This window comes from Zonotrichia leucophrys, chromosome Z (genome assembly GCF_028769735.1).
Source record: "Zonotrichia leucophrys gambelii isolate GWCS_2022_RI chromosome Z, RI_Zleu_2.0, whole genome shotgun sequence".
In the NCBI taxonomy this organism is placed as follows: Eukaryota; Metazoa; Chordata; class Aves; order Passeriformes; family Passerellidae; genus Zonotrichia; species Zonotrichia leucophrys.
This window is the reverse complement of record NC_088200.1, coordinates 55,085,417-55,098,181: the sequence shown is the minus strand read 5'-3', so window position 1 is coordinate 55,098,181 and position 12,765 is coordinate 55,085,417. Positions and strand designations below refer to the sequence as shown.

The window sequence follows — 12,765 nt, the reverse complement described above, 5'->3', positions numbered from 1 at the left end:
TATCACTGGAGGCACACAGACACTAAAAGCTGGTCTTTCATAATCTCCCCGCAAGGGACATTTCTTTCCCTTTTGCCAAATGCATAAGAGACACAAAGTTTTCTATTCCATCTAAAGAGCTCTTCAGTGAGGAGTGCTTTCCTCTTCAAAATCACCCAGGTCATGTCACAAACCAACTCCTTGTTCCTGGCAATGTGATTGGAGAGCTTCTGGGTCAGCAGAAAAGAATTTGATTAGGGTGACGAACAACAGCATTTTAGTGGTGGTTCTTGGCAAGATCCTCTACTGGTTTACTTCCCTCACTGACTACCTGGCCTTGAGTTCGGTAGTAAACAGTCTTGTTCTCCAGTGCTTACTAATACTGAAGGCAACTGGTAAATGACTTTCAACATGGCCATCCAGTTGAATTTGTTTTCCCTCCTTGAGGAGCATGTAAAATTTGGTAAAACCAATTTTTAAAGGCTAACGCCAAAATATCAAAAAGCTGATGAAGCAGGCTCATGGATTACCTGTAGCAACCTGCCACCTCTGGTTTGATGGCACATGCACACCGCCACATAACACCAAATAAATCATTTCACATTCTTATTTAAGGGGACTCCAACCTCACAGAATATTGACGACAATCAATGGAAAAGGACTTCTTTCAGCATAGGTCAGCAATAAAATACTTATTCAGAACCTACCTGAACTGCTGCTTTGAAAACAACTAGTGACAAACCCAAGCCCAGTATTGGGTACTACTTGCAGCACTAAGTACTACACAGAGAAGCAAGCCTGGATCCTGCTCTGAAATGACTCGAGGTCAACATAAGGTCAAGTCAGGAGCAGAAATCTGACTTCTCAACTCTTCAGGCAAAATGGCAAGGGGCTTCTAAAGTTATTTAGCCCTGGCATGAGACCTGAGCAAATAGGTATTTCATAAGTCAGTATATGATGTGCTGAGTTCTGAATGCTCCACTATGAACAGATGAGCAGATGATAATTTTGAAAGACCTGGCCCAAAATTAATACAATGAACACTGACATTTGTGGTCCTAAACTGTTCAGAGTATCTAACTTGCCTCTCCTGTCAAACCCAAACTCCTAGGATATACACAGACACTGGTGGGCTTATCCTTATCAATCAGAAAAAAAAAACATGGGACACTTCATCACAGAGGAAAACACTAGCTTATAAACTGCTCCATAATAAAGACTGGACTACATTTTTCAGAGTCCTCAGTGCCTCCTTAAACTATTTACGCACATGCACATTTTCAAAAATGACTGCTGCTTTACAACCTTCCCTTGTGACACAACATGCCAAGTAATTTTGAAAAACCTGTCACAGGTCAGCAATAGCTGCCTACCAGAATGATCACAACAACTGGTTCTCATTACTTCTAGGATGCTTATGGAGGGCTCATTGATGAAAACAAGCACAACTCCAATGCAATGGAAGATGTCAAGTTTGCATGCACCATAGCTCAATTTACCCTAAGGAATGCGCATGCAAAAATGTGCATTGCACATTTGTGGTATGCACTTAGGCAAGAGGATTGCTTAAGGGTCAAGTACAATACGCAAGATGAAATGCAGTCATCTATTTTACAAAAAAACAAAAAAAAAAAAAAAACAGCTTCCACTAGAAGGTTGTGAAATACGTGAAGCATTTCAACTTCCAACATTACACTGAGTGTCCCCTGCTTTGCCCATGGAAGAAAAAAAAAGGCAAGAATCTAGTCCATTCTTTGGCAAAAACAAACACAAAATGTGATTTGCTTTATCACGGCCAATGTCCAAAACTCCATAGTCCATATTAGCAGATGGGTTTGGTTTTTTTTGGCTCTCATAGAATGGCTCTTTTCTAGTGGAATGTAGAAATAATAGAACATCCTGCTAAAATAATAATTGCAACATTTGAGCTCAATTCATGTCATTAAGCTTTGATCTCTGAGTGAGTATAGTATAATCAGCACACAGTTTGCAAAAAGCTGTGCTACACATCTCCAGTCAGTTTTTCCAGCTTTTGACATATCCTGTTGAAGGACAATATAACTGCAACTGGGAAAAAGGGGTAAAGAATTTCACATTGCAAAAGGTACCTTTCTGCTTGGCAGCAATCACAAAGGGGAGAAGGAAGACACAACCTCCCCAGGAAAGCAGCTTTTCCCAAAAGAAATCCACATGCTCAAACAATATTTGGAAATGCTTTCAACCACCACCCCTCCCATAGAACATTCTGGTCACTGAATCACTTACACTAATCAGACAGATACCTGGTTTTAAAAAGTACAATCCTGACCAGCACTCCATGATCCTACTGCAGTGCCACTGAAGCATATGGCATATTTCTATCTTCTGCTAAGCAAAGGTATGAAACTTTGTGGCTTTTATCATCACATTCATAAGGACTTTTTCAGAAAGGAGTGATTTCTCCTACATTTTGCTGTCTATCTTGGGACAAGACAAGGACACCAACAGTGTTCAGCACAAGATTAAACTGCAGTTTGAGTGTATGCCTACCCTGTAACATCAAAAGAAACTAGTGTTATTTTCCTCTCCATCTTTGCCATTTGGGAACATCATGCCATAAACCAGCGCATGTTTTCAGTAACAGAGCAGAACACAACATGGCTTATAGCGTAGAGAACATCACAGTGGTGCCTCTGAGATTCAGAGGCAAAAAGAATAAGATGCCAGTTAAACTTGATTTCTACACAACTGCAGTGATATCTGTGGCACAGCTATAAGTAACAGCAAACAAAACAAAAATATCCCTGAAATATGCAGAAAAACATCAGCCAAGAAAAAGCCTCTAGCACAATGAAAGGAAATGACATTGACGAAAGAAAGCAATAAACTGGCAAAGTAAGTATTTAGCAGCCATTGTCAGCTTGAGCAGAGCTGGAGTATGTAAAGCCTACAATAAGACCTCAGCTCCCACATAGCTACCATCTAGCTGTGCTGATATGGGACATGGTAATCCACCAAAGTGATAAAGAGATGCCTAAGTACTTTTGAAATCAGCGAGTGTCAGAAGAATCTATGAAGAGCAATGAATTTATGATGAACCTAGGCAACCCGTATAGACTTCAATAACCACTTATCTCTAAAGTTATTCATAGAAGAATATGAAAATAGCTGGCACACATGATAAGGCAGCCCACATACCTGCTGAGTCAGGTGTGGCACAGGGCAGCTAGCTCAGAGCACTGCCAGAAAGCATGTGACAATCTTCCCGTTTTGCCTGATCCACACAGCAAGCAGTTGTTACGCTTTCTACTCTTCAGCTCCAGCTGCTCCCCCTGCCACTGAAGCTTCAATCCTTAGCGTGAGCATGGCAGTAAAAGCCATGGAAAGCAAATACACCTGATTCAACATCATGCCAGACATATCCAGGAAGGAGGACAGCATAATTTGTGCAAGTCCTAAGCTCCACCTCACAATTCAGAAATATTTTCCGGATGGAGCTCCATTAGTTTGCTCCTAAAGCTTCAAGGGACTAAACACAGCTGAAGAGCTGTGGTCAACTAAATTTCAACCACATGACTCCAAACAGCAGGCAAATGCAGAAGTAGAACAAAATGGAAAAAGCAATAAGCTTACAAGAGAGCAAGGTGAGCAAAAATAAATTTTGCAAGATTGTTATGGATATAGGATTCAAAACATACATTTTTTTACATTAAGTTTAGAATATCTTTAATAGTGTTGAGCAAGTTCCACTGGAGCCAAGGCACACCGCAACAGACAACCCCATTTTGCAATTATATCTGGTTTTATATATATGAACATAATTGGGAGGATAGATGTAGAGACAAATATTAAGAGTATGTCACAAGAATGTGGAATGCAGGTCTGGAAGACATGGCTGACAATCAGAAGAATGACAAAAGTTATCTGGGAAAAATAAAATCTGTGAAGAAATATGAAAACTGACAGGTGATTATATTAGTTTGCTAAAAGAGAAAACTGAGTCCAGATCTCTCCAAACACAGCAGAAAACCTCTTATTGCTTATTTTAGCACGAATATTTAAATGTAGGTTTGAGAGATGGGAAGCAAAGCAGTAAGAATTGCTACTCTGATTTAATAGGGTAAAGAATAATTAAAATATCTAAATTACCTTAAAACAAATGAACTTAAAAAGCATTTTTCCCATTGGCAGAATAAAAATACAAATGCAGGATCTATTCAATTAAGTTTATTAAATAAGAACATCACATTCAGAGGAAGAGTAGATTTTGAACTTTGGCTCCTGTACTAGCACCACAAATAAATATCCATGGATATGCATTCAGAAAACCTCAGTGCTGCTTTATTGTTTGGGTGAGGAGAGTCTGGGGTTTTTAAAACCATTTAAGTTTGGTTCTAACTCTTTTTATTGGTAGTCATAGCCAAACTCCTGTTGCAGGAACATAATTAAAATAACAGGAAGAGAAAAAAAAAAACACCAATAGATCCCCAGAATATCAAATAATCCTCATTAATACAGCTCTCGAAGAACATTGATGATAACTTGCTTGTTTCTTTTTTAGGCACAAAAATTCAGCTATCAAAACAGGCATATCTCTAAAAACACTGGACTTAAACCCAGCTTGCTGGCACTGGCAACAGAGCCTGACATCTTCAAAAAAAGATGTGTTACCTCTGAATATGAGAAAAAACACTCTGACTTCTACCATAAAGAGTATAAACTTTGGTAATGCTCTTACTAGAACATAAGTGAAAGTAGATAAGAGGAAACAGTCAAGTCATCACAAGAAGGGCAGAGGTGCTGGGATCCAAGTTTTCCTGGTCCTTAACCTTGCTCTTGTCACTCCCATCACCAAAACTGCTGCTCCAAGACCTTCCGTGTGGCTTAATTCTGAGCTTTATCAATTTAACAAGTACTAGGCTAATGAATTCGCTGCATGGCTTGCTTGCTCCCAAGAACAACCACCCATTTGGAAACAGACCAGTAAATGGCAAGTTATTTCAGAGTCAAGTGAGTAGAGTGCTAACAGGTTTTGGCCACCTCCACACAACCCTGCCTGCTATTTGCTAAAAAGGAAACCAGATCCCCAGAATGATCCCTGAACTGCATGGTAAAAGGCTCAAACTTTGCTCTTTCACAGAGAACAGCCTTGCTATCTAGCCCAAGCCAGAACAATCTTAGAAAGGCTCTTTGCTCTCCCTTTTCTCCAACTCCAATTGTTCTCTAACAAAGTCGGCACCACGCAAACCAATCCCATTGCATTAGGCAGAGCTCTGCTAAGCAACACTCCTCCAGAAAAATAGCAGAGGAAAAAGGTCAGCTTGTATGTGGATACTAATGGCATTCAAACTGACATGCATTTTTATTACCTATGATCAAGCTTTTTTGCTAATAACCCACAAATAAAGATCTGAATGCTCCCATTTTTCCTACAGTGTTAGACTGTTGCGTCAGAAAAGCTGCATCAACAGTTTTCCATCCTACTCTGTCTCCCTCTTGGTCATTGAAGCAAGCAAAAATACTTTCTCCCAATCAAAAATGCTAAAGAGACAGGACTAGCTTTGCTGCCCAGTATTTTAAAGAAAGGGAACAGGGTACTTTTGGTACTCCATTCAGTAGTTTTAGTCATACTATTTCTTCTGAATTATCAGTATTACTTTTGTGTAATCAACATAAGCAAGACATGCAGCTACCGAATGAGACATTTTAACTTTTGGGTTTTTCTGTAGTGATCATCTTTTAAACACTAGAAGCAGAGTCTTACCAAGGTATTTTTTATCTATACTCTTAGTATCAGCAACTGCAGATGTGCATGCTCATCCACTACACTAAAAAAGTTTCTAGCATTCAGAATTCAAACCCTTAGCTGGCATAAATATGAAACAATCTTAGAGAGAGTGAATTTCTTCTATGCCAGACCTGAAGAAAACAGGCAGAGTCCCTAGCAGTCCCAGATAATCAAGGAAAATCGATCTTATACATAAAATGTGTTTTACTAAACATAGTAAACCCTGACTCTAGCTCCTCTCACAGGAGTCATCGTGAATTACTAACAAAAGAAAAGCATGATGAAGTTTGGTCAGCCATGGCCTCTGGACTTATTTCAGGATTTGGTGTGTTCCCCAGCCTAGAAGACCTACATAAACGCTGAGGGTGCCTGCTTCAAGGTTACTCAAACAAAGTGGTAGTTTGGGTCCCCCTCTGCTCCCTTCTGTCATCATCTTTGTGCTGGCACCAGTGCTCACAAAGCCATGAGAAGACTCTGAACACAGGATGCTGGGGTGAAAAAACAAACAAAGAAACAAAAAAACCATCATGCAAAAAGAAGAGTTTTTTTCCAATTACTCACCCTGGGCTGGTGAACTCCAGTGTCTGAACAAAGGATGAAACAGACAGAGAGAGAAAAGAATAGGTAGACCAGGGGAAATGAAGCAGGTCCATTACTAGCTCACTAGCAATCTTCAATTACTCTGGATTAAAGTTCCGGAGAAACCACACCCTAAGAAATACTGCGCCTGCATGGTGCAATGCACGTAATAAACACTAGCAGAGCTGATCGTATTTGGCTACAGATGGATGAGTTCGGTACCAATCCTCCTGCTCTGTCTTTGTGAGTCTAACTCTGCCAGATTAACTCAATGGTGAGAGAACAGCCTTGCAGAAATATAGGCAAGGGAAGAAGTCCTTCCAGAAACGTGTGTTTTACACTTGATAACAGGTGAGAATGCTTCAGCACAGAATCTGCATAGAACATCCCCTGTTACTTTGTTTAAGTCACTAAGGCTTATTCCTGAACAATATATACCAAATCTGGTACCATATCAAGTCTCTGATCACACCAATACCACCACACCATCACTGAGTGATGTCTTGAGTTTGAAAAAAATTTAGCATTACAAAAAACGTTGGCTAGCAGCTGCCTATGGCACACTGATTTGTAAATGTGAATCAGCCTCTATGCGTGAAGAGACCATTACAAAACTTTCAACATACTTGCTTGCACTGCTAGTCGGCTCTATTCAGAGGAAATTTGGAACTAATAGCCAAAAGATTACCATGACTCCTAGAAACACTAAAATCTTACATATAGCTGCACCCAAGGTGTTTATGCCATGTAACTATCATATGGCAACATGTCCTTCAGCAACAATTTACTGGGGGAAAGTTACTGTAAATAGTTTTGGGCTAGCTGCTGGATTATTACATTCTAATGACAAATTATAGCAAATTGTGATTTCTTGTAGCCCAGAGACCAGCTAGTAACCCCTTCAGAATACCTACAATGAACTAAAAAACATGATATTTTATTATTTAATGCTAAATATTCTCAACAGGTTCGACTTAAATTCTGCTATGCAACACTAATGTTCTGTGCTGCTGAACTTACAGCCCCATATTTTTGTTAAGGGTTGACTTCTAATTTTTACCATAGTTAGCCCTACTAAACTACAACTATGAGAAACAATGTGCTTCGTATATCATGAATAAAGGCATCAAGTTCCTGCCCATACCAGATATATAGACTGTGTCACACTACTCACTCTTAAATAAATTAAAATTCAAATGTGCACAATGAAAACCCACCAACATAATTTTTATCTGTTATATCAGTAAAATACTGCAGAGTCCCAGGTACTACCCATTTAGCTTCATATCCTACTGTGTCATCACGGAATCGCGCACTGATTTGAGTGACAGGAAAGTTGTCAGCATATGTTGCCATTCTCACTTGTAAGGGAGTCAAGCTGTGCCACAAGCACCAAGGACAAAAAGCATTTGCACTGAATGCTTACTACCATGACCCCCTTTCAAAACTGAGCAAGACTGCTCCATTACAATAGCCCTTCGACAGCAGGCTTGACCATCTGTTGTTAATGGAACATCCCCAAGACATAGCTCTTCTCTGCAATACAAGGACCAACTCATTTTCAAAGGTGAAAATAAATCTTAATGCATTAATCCATAGCAGTAATTTTCAAAAACGTTCAACTCATTTTAGGCTTTAATCTAGAATAGGTTTACACCCCTCTGGTTTCTCCGAGGTCTATTCCAACACACTTGAAATCAACTTTGATCCCTTAAGTATGTTTTTGTACAGCCTTTAAAATCTCCCAGGCCAACAGCCTGGGGGGAAGGGGACACTTCTGGTTAAAACTAGGAAAAAGTAGGGTTTAATAAGGACTTGTAATTTAGAATCCAAGTATGTTTCCAGACACATTTTAAGCATCTGGGCTGCTGTGCAGCTCGTCTTTTGTAACAACAGCCTGATGATAGGTTGCAGTGTAGCACTCCAGACTTCACAACAGTCTGGCAGGCAGCAGCACGATTTGTTGCATACAACTGAGCCTCCCGCCCATCACAAAGGCAGCCACATCGATTTTTTTATTTTTACACTCCCCTCCATCTCAAGGCCCTCCCCTTATCCCACCCCCGCGACTTTACAGGATTCACGTAGGAGTAAAGAGGATGAAAACCCTCCCGTTATCTTCTAGCACCCACCGGGGCCAGGAGAGGCAGCGGTAAGGTGAGCCACCCTCCGTGAGCGCTGCCAAGTCAGAGTCGCCGCGCTCAGGATAAGCTAAAATAAAATAACTGTTTTTTAAAACATAAGCACACACAACCACGCCCCTCACACACACACACACACATAAACACTATCAGCCCCTCTCCGAGGCACCGCTACGCCGTAAACCATCCTCCGAACCGCGCTGCCGACAGGCTCGGCACATTGAGTGGCACCACGTCGGAAGACAAAGACTCCAAAGCAGTAAGGAAAATCAACAGACGACCCCCCAAAACAATAACAAAGCACACACACCCCTCACCCCCACTCATTTGCGTTTTCTCTCTAGCTTTGTGCCGCCCGTTCCAGGCGGAGCGGGTACAAGTGGGAAGCCTCCCCGACAGCTGTCCGGGACGCGTCCCCCCGCCCCTGCCTACCTCCCCGGCCGGCAGCCGCCGTCGGTCCCGAGGGGAGCCGCCGCCTGCTCCGCGCCGCGATCCCCTCCGGCTCCGATCCCGGCCCCGACGCCGGCCCCGCTGCCGCTACCGGGCGCCCCCGCCCCGCAGGGCCTTATATAGGGCGGCGCGGAGCTGCCCCCGGCGGGCTAGCCCGCCCCTTCCACGGCCGGGGCCGCCCAGCACACTGCTTTTCCCCTCCCTCCGAGGTCTTCTAGCGTCGCCTTTTCTCTTTTCTGTTTGCTCTTTCCTTTCCTCTTTTTCTTCTCTCCTGTCCTCCGCGCCCCCCTCGTTTTTTTTTTTCTTTTCCTTCGGCAGCGGCTGCTGTTGGGAGGGTGGGGGAGTGCGCGGCGATTTGCATGTGGGCGTGCACAGTGCAGCCAAAAACAAACTGCGAGCATGGGTATGTCCGCCCCGGCGCCGTGCAGCGGGACGGCGCTCCGTGCGCTACCCGCACTCGCTGCTTTTTGTGAAACTCCGCTCACCAAGGTGCGTCGAGAAGCATCCCAGCCCCTCGCCTTGCCTCCCGCGCCGGCCCCCGGGCGTCTCTTCCCGGGATCTGTGGGAAGAAAAAGCAGAAACCCGGGCACGGTGTTACCTGTGAAGTGAGTGTGCTCCAGCCGCCCACGTCTCCAGGCCTGCACCGCTTCCCGCATCTCCTGAGCTAAGCCAGTACAAACTGGGCACAGATTCGTCCTCAGCTGTACAGCTGTGGAGGTGCTCAGTGTACCGAGAGTGTTGGCCTGAAAGGAATCAATCAAAGATAAACAGCTTCAACAGGACCAGACGCCCTGTACTCCTCGTGACTTATGGCAATAAAAAGTCAAGAAACTGTGAAAGGTAACACTTGGATAGATAGGCACAAATGAGGATGAATCCTGTTGTGACAGTTTATGGAGAAATTTACAAATATTCACAAACTTTATAAAAACAGGTCTCAAATTATTTTTAACAGTTCACAGTGAGAAAGCTCAACCTGCTCCAATTACAAAATCCATGAATAGTGATAGTGTGTTTTGTTTACCAGAATAGTGTCCTGGTCTTAGCAATATGTCTGGTTGCTGAAGGTGTCCTCCGACATTAAGTGCTCCCATAAAAACCACCCATCATGCAAGCCCTTCCAAGTGTTACATATCAGGAGCCTTGTAAAATCTCCTGATATGTATGTGCATTTGTGAAAGTATAGCAGTGCATTTTCAAGGCATAAAATGCTCTGTGAATGAAAACAAGTAATGCACAAAAGGCAGGCCAACTCTAAATTATGATTCCCTCTACAGACATAATGCACTGCCATTTCTTTTCTGCAGTGAAGTGGTTGATGTTTTCGTTCATGCTGTTAATGCTTTGCCTTATTGTGAGCAATCTGGATGACACATGGTTACTGAGGGAACCGTATCTTCAGGTTTCCTGGCTTTTATTTCCATGCTCAGACTACCGGCATGGTATTTTTTTCAAGTGGCACAGAAATACAAATACCTGAAAGTAAATTCCAGAGAGCTCAGGCAGATTGTAATCTCACATAATGCACTAGAGTATCATAGATAGCAGTGAATATTCAAATTAATAATGCAAACCCTTCTACACTGAATAAAAATGACACATTCATTTTCACTGTGACCCTAGCTCCTTCCCTCAGTACCTATCTGTCGACATCTCACAATTGGGTTAAAGGCAGGACAAAATAAAAAATTTCCTGATTCTGACCATGGTTTCCCCAGTGTAACTGCTACATAATGTCACTGACTTCAACAGATTCATTCTGTTTGCACCTTCATCATCTGGTGATAAAACTGAAATAAAAACAAGGACTTTATTTAGTGTATAAATGAAGCTGTGTGTTTTTCACCATATGCTAGAGCTTTGCATTTTACACATTTCCAAACACTGCTGGATTGTAATTTTAAATTCTAAAACAAAGAATTTCTGCATGGTTAGTCAGAACACAGGGAGAAAGAGCATATTTAGTTTACAATCAACAAAGCATTATGCCTCATCCCACATAAAAAGGAGTTTAAAAGAGAGGTTATATTGGATGGAATTTTTTTAAGAATTAGTGATTTAACTTCAGTGGAAACAGGTCTGTCAATACTGATGAGCTGACAATTGCTCTGCTAGTGGTGTCTATTTAAACCTAGATCCCTCTAAGGAAAGTGTGAATTCCCAAAATTCTGGGAGTTGGTGCCATCACTTAAAACATTTCAACAACATTTTCAATAAGATAGATAATATACAGCTGTTTATGGGAAGTGAACTTTATAAAGCTCTTTATAAAGTTCACTTTATGAGAAGTGAACAGAGCATTTAATTTATTTTGTTCTGTTAAAATACTTGTAGGATGACGGAAAATCCTTGTGCACCATTGGATATAATTTTCCCAGTTCTGCTCTCCTTATGGTATGGCAGTGATGTGAGGACAGTGGGGGACAAATGGTAAAGAAGGATGACAGGGGAAGGGCCAGTATTAGATCCAATGAGTAGGCTGTACAAAGTCAATAGCCACACTGCAAATAGTTTCTAAGAATAACTATTCTTACGTTTGAGTAGTTTGAGATCTCAGGGCAGATGAGCACATGTGACTCCTATAGATTTATTGAAGACATTTGTACCTCCCAACTCTTTCATGGACAGCAAATATTCTGGCTTCTGTCTCCTGTGGAAGGTATGATAGGCCTTTGCAGATAAAGCAGTCTTATGTGGGACTTCCTGCTTAATTTAATTTATTGATGGCTGACACAAAATTTCAACTACTGATTCGGATACAGAGAGGAAAAAGGCAGACATAAATAAGCACTTAGGGAAAGACCTTTCTCCTTCCTTCCCAAGCCCAAGTTAAGCACCTCTCCTGGACCTTTCTGGTCTTGACATCCCTTGCTTTCAATAGGTGTTACAATCAATCCCTTTGCCCCAATTCTTTCTGTGAGGCAGTGGGCAAGCTGGGCAGTTGGGGTCAGTGTGTAATGGTTCTTTTTGCTGTTGCTTGCTCCTTACTAACTTTCCTCCACTGCTTCTTGCCTTACTATTCCACTGTTTCACAGTATGCCACAGTTCCCCACAGGGTGTCCCTTCTTTGGCATGGTGCGACTCTGTCCAAGACTGTGTCTCTTCCTTCCATGTGTCTCTTCCACTTTGTCCATCTCACAGTTATAACATTTTCTCCAGTCTCTCCTGTCATAGGGGCTGCTCTTTTTTTAAAATATGTTTAAACAGAAGTACCACATGCTGCTTTCACCTAGCTGAGGTTTTGGCTTGCTGTGGGTTGTTTTCATCCCTTTCAAAATGACTGACAGCCGCTTTTACTGGCACAGAGGAGTTAATGGCCTCTTCCCTTGCAGCTTGCAATACTAAAGGCCTGCCAGTTATGCCCAATATGCAGTTCACATGACATGCGCTCTCAGATAAGACCTGATCCTTTGTCTTTTTCCAAAAGCTATTTCTCTCCTTCAACCCATTCTCTCATTACATTGGCTTTGAACAAGCAGCCCCCAGTAGGGTCCAAGGCTGGGTGGAAGGGAGGACTGCAAACTGGCAGAGTTAGCTGCACCAGTTACTGAGAGGTCAGAGGACATGAAAATTGCTGTTCATGGAAAAGACATTATATAGTGGAATGAAGGGGTGGAACTGAAAATAGGAAAACACGCTGTGTTCTCACAGGAGGAAGTGGGGAGGAAGTTGTTTCTTTGTACTTGTAACTTCTACAAGGCAAAACACAACATTGTTAACTCTGAAAGATTGATGTTTCCTAATGTCAGGATACTACAGAAGACTGTGGGCTTAGACAAGCACACCAAGAAATGTCTTGGTGTAAACCAAAGTTTTCTATGATATGTTTCAGCAATAAAGAAAGCCATA

At 42.1% G+C, this 12,765-nt stretch overlaps 1 protein-coding gene across 2 annotated transcripts in view; it reads right to left on the bottom strand.

Annotated features, from left to right (window-relative positions):
- ABCA1 (ATP binding cassette subfamily A member 1) overlaps positions 1–8,992 on the bottom strand; it is a 90,114-nt gene extending 81,122 nt beyond the window's left edge. For both annotated transcript variants that reach the window (XM_064735163.1, XM_064735164.1), the window contains exon 1: positions 8,899–8,992. The gene's annotated coding sequence lies outside the window, so the exon portion shown is untranslated. The remainder of the gene's footprint in view (positions 1–8,898) is intronic.
- Between the last annotated feature and the right edge of the window lie 3,773 nt (positions 8,993–12,765).